General features: G+C 43.8%; 1 pseudogene; it reads left to right on the top strand.

Moving 5' to 3' along the window:
• The first annotated feature begins 8,196 nt into the window (after positions 1-8,196).
• On the top strand, positions 8,197-9,212 carry LOC131482525 (deubiquitinase DESI2-like; annotated as a pseudogene).
• The last annotated feature ends 538 nt before the right edge of the window (positions 9,213-9,750 follow it).

The raw sequence follows: 9,750 nt of genomic DNA, 5'->3' as shown, positions 1-9,750 counted from the left end.
AAGGGGCGCACAAGCTGGAATGGGGCTGCATTCTGTTTGGGACACAGTTGTAGCCTCCCTTGGCACAAGTGTAGACTAGGACTTAGCGAACCGGGCCGGGTCATAGTGCAACACCTTCTGGTGTTCTGGAGGACTATGGTAGATGTGGGATGGACTAGGCTGGGTTTCAATCCCAACTGAGCCATGCATGTGCTATATGTGGGTATGGACGAGCCGTGCTGGGCTGAAACATTCAACAGCAAGAACCAGAATGGGTTGAAGGCCAGTAAAGACGTTGCTCCTGCTAGGACAGGAGATGAATTGAGTAGTGCTGGCCCACGGACCCACTGCTATGCGTGAAACCTGACACCAGGAGGGGTTCTGATGTAGGAGCCTGAGCAACTCCTCTGACAGGACAAGGATCCTACAAATAAGTGCAGGAAGCATGGAAGGAAACAGCCCAGAAAAAGTGCACCACTGGCATGCATTTGCCATGGGTTGGGGACAGACCAGGCTGATCAGTTCGCGTCATCAACTGGCAAATCCGAACGCCAGAGCAGAGTGTGGGTTGAGCCAGGTTCAGTCTCAACAAAAGCAGGATACAACACAGAATACCAAGGTGAGGTTGCCTGTGCCAGATGAGACCACAGCACCCAACCACCACACATGAGAGTCAGGAAGGGAGGGACAGAGCTGACAGGGGAATAAGGGGTGGTTCCCTTGCTGGACAGTTACTCTCACTGGAGAGCATGAGCTGGGACCAGACTAGGAAGGGCTGCAGCACCTGTGTGCCTCATGTGGACCAGATCAGGGAAGAGTGAGGAAGGGTGGACTATTCCTACTAGCGTTAACAAAACTGGAGGGGGTGAGAGCTGTCGGGGCTAAGCCATAGCAGAAGTTGGCACCAGGGGCCAATACTGTTAAGTCCAACCACAGGGCCACCTGGAGAGAGCATAATCCGGGAGTGACAGTGACCTGGGAGGGAAATAGTGGGCTCCCCCCTCTTGGGCTAACATTCCCATGGAGGGCACAATAATAACTAGGACAGGGGTTGGGATGGCTAGACAGAGAGGCACTCAACAACATCCGTGAGGGATGGACAGTTGAGCTGGTTGGATGGAACTAAGCTCCAATACCCTTTGACATTTACGAGAGCCCAATGGGATATGGGGCAGACTGAACTAGGCTACTACACATATTGGCAAATTAGGGCAGGGATGGGCCTGGTGGGGGTTATTGGGGGTTGCTCTGACCAGGCTGCAGCTCCCACTGGTTGGTGTGATGGCCGAGTATGGGATGATATGTGATGAGCAGAACCAGGACAGACTGCAACACTCATTGATTTCAGTGGAAGTCAAGGCTCAAGATGGAACAAACCCAGCAATTGCAACCACCAGCTGAATGGGGAGACGGACTGTGCCAGGTCCTGTACTTGCTAATACATATAGGATTCTGGTCTGGGAACACCTCAAAGTTTCTTTGGGGATCCCTTCAACTGAAATGGCGGATTCAGAACCTTAATCAAGAAAAGACAGAAGATAGAACAGGTCAGTCAACCACCACAGCTATATGTTGGCAGTGAAACACTGAACAAAGAGAGACTCTATGATAGACTATGTTAATCAGTAGATTATTCAACAGCCTCACTGTGTCTGGAGTGGCGAGATTGGCAGCAATGCATAACTGGTGAATTACTGGGACCACTTGGGCAAGGATCTCAGAGTATGCCCTATATCCGGGACCTGGGGTAGGTGGGAGACTGGCTGGGGTTTCTCCTCAATATTCCCGTTAGCCCTTGTAACTTTTTACCCTAATCAACAATGTAAAAATTTCCAAAATACAATTTTAAAAAAATCTCCATCCTCCATTAACTAAGGCTAGAGAAACTTTAGGCAGTGAGTTTGGAAATCACAGGCTATTTTGAAAACAAACAATATTCTGTGTGGTGAGGCTCTAGTGGCCAAAGAGGTAGGGCAAAAGTGCCAGTTAGTCTGGACTGTGAAGCTGTGAGCAATCAACTGTCATGCTGTCCACTAAACCTTCCCTAAATTCTGTTGTCTAGAGTTACACAAGACAGCAGGGCAACCAGAAAGCCATGGGTCTCTAAGTCAGAGCGAACTTGATACATCCAAACATGATTCTTTTGGTGTCAATCTTCTTCAGATAAAGAGAATTGCTTTCTGCAGTGACATCTGCTGACAAGAGGCACAATTAGTTTAAATGGCATTCACTGGGACACAAATTCCCAGCTGGAAACAAAAGGCAAATGATAGCTAAGCTACTTGGAGATGCAGAACCTCTCAGACTCTGATGGCAGTACTGGTAGTCCCAACTGGAGACCTAGAGACCTAGAGACACTTAAACCTTTACAGCCCTGCAGCGACAGCAGTGCTGGCTGGGTGGCCCACATCACAGCAGGAATCATTATCATCATCATCATCTTCCCCTCACTCCTTGTCATTTCCATGTTGCCAGGAGGGCATGCTCAGCAGATGGAGGTTCTTCAGCCCTGCTGATCCTTAATTTATTAACAAAAATTTTAAAAATCAATCAGTAGATATGAAAATACCCTCCAACTTTTAATAGTCACAGAAAATTAAATCAGGACAGTTGGATACATTAATCACTCTTATACTCAGACACCTCCCTTTTCTAAAAGATTATGTTATTTTCACTGGAAAGTCAGATTTGTAAAGAGAAAAAGATCCTCTATCCGCTGTCTTACTCCACAGTTGTCGGTAATGGCTGCAGTTGAGCTAATCCGAAGTCAAGAGCCAGGAGCTTCATCGAGGTCTCCCACATGGGTACAGGGCCCAAAGGCCTTGGGCCATCCTCTATTACTTTCCCAGGCCACAATCTGGGAGCTAGATTGGGAATGCAGCATTCATATTTGTCCATATGGGATCCTCATGCATACACAACAAGGATTTTTTTTTAGATTTATTAATATTGGAAAGCCAGATATACAGAGAGGAGGAGAGACAGAGGAAGATCTTCCATCCGATGTTTCACTCCCCAAGTCTCCACAATGGCTGGTGCTGCGTCGATCCAGAGCCAGGAACCAGGAACCTCTTCTGGGTCTCTCATGTGGGTGCGGGGTCCCAAAGCTTTGGGCCATCCTCTACTGCTTTCCCAGGCCCCAAGCAGGGAGCTGGATGGGAAGTGGAGCTGCTGGGATTAGAACCGGCGCCCATATGGGATCCTGGGGCGTTCAAGGCAAGGACTTTAGCCACTAGGCCATGCCACCAGGCCCGAGGAAGGTCTTTCATATGATGGTTCCCTCCCTAATGGCTGGAGCTAAGCTGATCCAAAGCCAGAATCCAGAAGCTTTTATCTCTCTAACTCCATGTTGAAACAAAAATACATGAATTAGGGGAAAAATGAGATTCCTGATTTCATGAGGATAAAAAATATATATTATACAACCTGAAATTATATCCCTTGTAAACTCTAAGTATGAATTAGAAAAAAGTCCATGATCTATCACTTCTACTCCCTCCCAAAACGTCCCCCTCACTCACACCAAGCTGGAAGCGCTGGCAGTGTTGGTCACTCATAGCCCTAGCATGAAGCAAGATGGCCTGCTGCGCCAGTAACATGAACTTCTTAGATCACTCATCAGAAGGATAGGAAAGCTGACCAGCTTCACACCCAAAAGAACCTCCTGCATAGAAACCAGGTATGTGCCATCCCACAGGTCTTCATAAAGGTCATTGATGTGCTTGCAGATCTGGGAGGGAGTGTAACAGAATATATTCAACATTGAACTAATCATTATCCACAAGAATCTCTGGTTTTAGGTAAATATAAGTTAAAGAGCTTAAAACTAAATGCAAGAAGGACCTGGCACAGTAGTCTAGTGGTTAAAGTCCTTGCCTGGCACATACCAGTATCCCATTTGGCCATAGATTCTAATTCTGGTACCCTGCTTCCCATCCAGCTCCCTGTTTATGGCCTGGGAAACCAGTCAAGGATGGCCCAAACCCTTGCGACTTGGCACAGGAATGAGATTGGCACAGGTTGGCACAGCTCCGGACATTGCAACTACTTGGGGAGTGAATCAATGGATGGAAGATCTTCCTCAGTGTCTCTCCTCCTCTCTATATATTTGACATTACAAGAAATTTTAAAATAAATTTTTAAAAAAACTAAATGCAATAAAAATTCAGAAATTTTCAAGTTGAGATGAAATTCACATGAAATATTAAGATGTATCAGAAGTAGCAGAGAGAAAAATGTATTTTTTCTTTAGTAAACAATAATTTTGATGCAAGGATATATTGACAAAATTTTGCCACCAGGTCAAAGGCTGTTGATGACTTAGAGCTCCAACTTTTAGGAGAAAATTGACATGTATTGCAAATGCTATCCAGCCAGTTCTTAAAATCAATTTTCCATTCTGACTCTGGAGTGTTTAGAACCCTTATCCTTTCTGTTCTTCTCAATATGCTTTCAAATAACAACTGTTTCTTAATACTGGTGGACATCCTCAGGAAGACCAGGAGCAAGTCTTTAGATTTAAATTTTTTTCAGTTCTTACTATCCACTGCAAAATGGTGTGTGTAAGGTTGTGTTCAGGTCCCTCAGCATTAGGCCCATTGTGAGTCATGCCCTTTGTGGCTGGGGATCTTTTGGCAAAAGGGTAGAGCTGACCAGGACAGGCCTTCTTCTGAAGCATGTGTACGACCCATGATGATGGTGGTCAGCGTATGAAGGCTCGAGGATTTTTTGTTTGTTTGTTCAATTGAAATCATATCTAGTACACACCTTCAGCAATGATGAATAGCATTCTGGAAAACTTCAAAAGAGATAAAAAGTCACAATTATTTTGAAACTTCTCAGGAATGACCATTTGCTGATATGTGATAAAGATTGATGGGGAGATAAGTCCAGTCAGAGTCAGAAAAGCCCTTCAGAGTGCTGAAAAGCTACCCATGGTTTCACAGGCTTCATCCATCTTCCAGTTTAAGATTCCAATTTCATATTACAACCATGGTAAAATAGAACTTAATTTAGAAAAATGCTGCTGGACATCAAACACTATACTGAAGGGTTCATATGCTGTCCCACATGCCCCTCATGTATATATAGTGATTACTGTTGTTCTTCCTATTTGCAGCTGAGCAAACAAAGTACAAAGAAGCTCACTTACTCAAGGTCAACAAGTTGCAAAAGTAGCCTCACTGTGGTCTTTCTAATGGCAGAGTCTTTGCCTTTTTACTATTATATGTCACAATCAGCCTGCACTGAATTTTATTTATTTAACCAAAAAAAGCAATGCTTGCAAAGTTTATTCCATTTATTTAAATGAAGAGGTTAGATCTCTGAGAAGTTAGGGCCACAGAACTCAGAAGTGGCAGCAGGTCTTCTGATTCATTCCAGTAGTCCTGCCTTTATTGGATAATGTGCATAGCACAGTGTCAGATGACTAGTGGACATTACAAGGAAGAAGCATTCTAACATAACTGATTTCCTAGACTACAACAGAAAGGACTACCTCCAGGCCTAGCAGATGTTTAATTTACCAGGATTTAACTGAGGCTATGATTGGGGATTTTTACATCTGAAGACAAAGTTAAAATCCTGTCCAATTGTAACATTTAAAGTGGAATGTGAATTAGAAAGCATAATACCTGAAAATATCTGGAAAACCTCTGGAAGCAATAGGACTTAAAGGAGTAGCAAGTAATTTGAAAGAAAAAAAAGATGGAAAGAGTAAGTAAAATAAAGTACAACTTGGAAATATGCAAAATGTGTGTGTGTGTGTGTGTGTGTGTGTGTGTGAGGTTTTAGATGAGAGGTAGGTACTCAACTGAAGAAAATGGCTCACAATGAATTGGATGATAAATTATGTGTATTAAAAGACAATTTCTTCAGTTTTTGTGTTAGTTACAGTATAAATACCATGTAAGCACAGGATAACTCAATCAGCTGGATCCTTATCACTATGTGAGAGACCTGGATGGAGTTCCAGACTGTACCTCAACATGGCCCAGCTCTGATTGTAGCACATATTTAGGGGGTAAGCCAGCAGCTAGATGACCTCAATTCCCAGCTCCTGCCACAATTATAAATAAAAATTTTGAATGACCCAAAGAAACTACACATGAAAATATTCTTGAAGCTCCTGGAAAATTAGAATTCAATGTTCATTCTCCCTTTCAAGTAAACCAATCTGTTTTTCATCAGTCAGATCTCATGCTGGCTCATTCTCCAAATGCCACAACAAAAAGGGTCAGACCATTCCAAAGCCAGGAATCAGGAGTGGCCTACAAATCCTTACAGGAATAAATACATTCTAGTAGGAGTTGAGAAGCAAGTAAAATCAAGTTATCAATAGGATGCTATGGGAAATCAGTAGAAGATGGCCAAAAGCCTTGGGGCCTTGCATAGGCATGCGAAGCCCCAAGCTTCTTCTATGGAAGAAGCTCCAGGTTCCTGACTTGGCTTAGCTCTAGCCATTGCGGCCACTTTGAGGGGTAAAGCAGCAGATGGAAGGTTTGCTTTCTGTCCCTTCTTCTCTCCATAAAATTTGATCTGTATTTTGTATAAAAATAATTAGCTCTTTAATATATGTGTGTGTGTGTGTGTGTGTGTGTGTGTGTAAAACCAAAACTGCACTCTATTAGAAGATATTTAGATTAGAACTGTTATTATGCCTCTTAATCTGCATCTGGGCTATATAATAAAATACTTCTCAAAATCAAATTACCAAAGCCAATATGGAAGGAGAACATAGAAACTTCTATTTCTTGGAGTATTTATCTTTAACAATTAAAAATCCATTTATTTTCAGTGTGTTTCAAAGACAAAGAGGGTTCTTCCATCCATGGGTTCACTCCCCAAATGCCTGTTACAGCCAGATCTAAGCCAGGAGCCCAGAACTCCACCTGGTCCATCATGAAGATGGCAATGCTCCATGTATTTGAGCCATCACCTGCTGTCTCCCAGAATGCACATTTGAGGGAAGCTGAATGGGAAATGGAGGAGCCTTCAACATGAGGAGGCACTTCAGTATAAGATGTGATATCTGAAATGGATTTACCTGTTGGATTACGTATGCACTCCACCTGCATAAGTTTCAGCAGGGAAGAATAGTCCATTTCTGAAGCATATCAGACACAGCTTTGCTTAGAGAAAGTACAGAAATAGCTAATATCTGCTAGGTGCTTACTTGTCAGAAATATTTCAGACACAGAGATGGGGTTTGGAGAGTTCAGCTAACACCCAAAGATCATACAGCTGGCAAATGGCCCAGCTAATCAATTCCAGGTCTGCTTTGTCTTAAAATCCTTACTTGTTTCTATATATGCTAATTGATTCTGAATTTTTCCACAAGTGTTTTAATACAAAATTCTAAGCATTAAACGTTTTAGAAACAGATTAGTGTGGGGCCAGTGATGTGGTGTCTTAAACAAAGCTGCTCCTCTACCTGTTAATCAATATTGTAATATGGAGTCTCCACCAACCCTTTGCTGAGATCGGTCAGGCAGCCTGCTGAGTGCTTTGGATGAGCCAAAGCCTTCACATGTGCCTGCACAGCCACTACAGCACTGCTGCTGGCCATGGGGGTGGACACCAGTGTCAATCCCATTCCAGTGGGTGCTGGACCCATGAGCCCTAGGGAACAGGGGTCCGTTCATGCCTGGATCCTTGGGCCCACCTATGAGAACTGTTACTCCTCACTGGAAAAAATGGAGGAGTGGACAGCAGGTACTGAGTCACATTGGACCTAGAGATGACATCTGGGTCTATAGCAGAAGAAGAACAGAACAAAATGGACAACTACTCCAGCCAAATGATGCCAGCAAATATCTGGGTGAATGAAGAGTGGAAGGTTCACCATGTAATTTAATGGATATTGGAAGTGTTTTCTCATCCTTGAAGTGGCAATATTGAGAATACTTCATAACTATCGAAACCACCTGGGCAGAATCCTCACAGTATGTGACATTGAGACCATGGTTCGATATTGGATGTTGGTTCCCCATCCCAGATTAATGGGGTGGTTGAAAGGCTGGGTATGGTTACTGCCATTATCTCACCCCTACCCTACATACAGGAAGGAAAAAAAGAGAATGTGGATCTTGCCCACATGTCCGCAGCCAAGGGGAATTGCCTGAGCCTGATTGGGGCCTGCCACAGGTCTGTCCTTGCCCTGCACATGCTCCCATTGGCGGAGCCCATGGAGCGCCAAGGCTGCCCGATTTTTCCACCATGGCTGAGAGTTTAGCACCCAGCCCAGACCCCCTGAAGAGTGCCACGGGGGTGGACAAGGTGGTGACAGCAGCAACAGGGAGAAGTAGGAAGGGGGCTAACCAGTTAGTGGTGCTCAACTTGTACGACATGTGCTGGATGAACAAGTACACCTCACTTATTGGAATTGGAGTTTTTAATGAATGAATGGAAGTTTTCGGTAAAGAATTTGCTTATGGTGGTCATCCTTACCCTTTTGTGGAATATTTGAAATTTTGCCAGGAAATGGTTCTAAACTAGGAGAATCATTTCAATTTAAACAAGCTGCTGTTTTAAGAAGCACTGACTTCCTAGAAGATGATAAAGAAAAAAATTGTAGAGGAACTGGGAATAGAATAGAAAGGCAATGCTTATCATTTGATGCATAAAAACTGCAATCACTTCTCTTCAGCTTTATCAGGGCTCAAGGTCGGCTTTGTGGGCTAGCATCATCTAGGAATTTGTGAGATGCTATTATCTCTGCCCCATCACGGATGAAGTGAATCCTAATCTTCGTTTTACCCTGCTCCTTCAGATGATTCATAAGCTTATGAGACTGTCAAGGATCCCTAGTCTTTTGGATAGCTTAGTACCATAGAGATCACCTAGTCAGCCTTCAGAGGCAGACAAGCAGACCTCTTGACCCTCTTGACCCTGGACATCACACTGTTGTGGAATTCATCCTAAGATTCCTAGAATAGTAAAATTGGCAGAGATTCTTTGTGGGAAAGAGATTCCTCACTGGATCAATTGGCTTGCCTACTTCAGCTCCTGCATATCCTGTCTACAGAGTTGCCCCCAAAGGGGTGTCTCACACTGGCAACCCTGCAGGCCAGTGTCCACCAGAAGCTGCAGGATGAACTGGAGGAGCAGAGGATGCTGCAGCAGCTACTCCCATGGCTAGCAATGCAGCGGACTCCAGGCCTGGGCTCCACACTAAACTAATTGCCTCCAAAGTCACACCTTCACAACTGTCTCTGGCAGTAGAATATCTCTAGAGATGTTAACAGAGTAAGCATCCTTTGGATATTTTAGATGAAAGATAACTCTTCCCCCAAATCCCAGTTTTTCAGGTCAGGTTTATATTTGTAATAATAAAAAAAAATCTGTTGGTACAGGAGGAAGAACTCTGTATAAAGCTGACATCTGTTTTTTTGTACCCATTGTAAATTTGGATTTCTTCTGTTTTACACAAGCAGTTTTAAGTTATATTTATAGTATTTTGTATCACTGTTTACAAATCTTGCATGGACTCCTGCCACCATAAAAAGATGACAATCTTCATGTCTTCAAAATTTAGGCAGGTGATCTTGATACACGTCTGACAATTGCCAGAGCCATGGCATACATAATAGGCATACTTCATGCACGTGGTTAGAGTCCCCGTTCCCTGCTTATGGAGCATGTTAGGTCTGTTTATTTTCTTAACATTGTGGGCAGCAGGATGATGAGAACCATACTGGCCAGAGATGAGGGGGCACAGCTTGGGAGCCTGAGGCCAGTGCCCCTGGCACTTTGTCCCCTCAGAGTAGCATA

Source organism: Ochotona princeps, chromosome 18, assembly GCF_030435755.1.
Source record: "Ochotona princeps isolate mOchPri1 chromosome 18, mOchPri1.hap1, whole genome shotgun sequence".
In the NCBI taxonomy this organism is placed as follows: domain Eukaryota; kingdom Metazoa; phylum Chordata; class Mammalia; order Lagomorpha; family Ochotonidae; genus Ochotona; species Ochotona princeps.
Note: the sequence above shows the minus strand (reverse complement) of the source record. Positions and strands in the feature narration are given on the sequence as shown.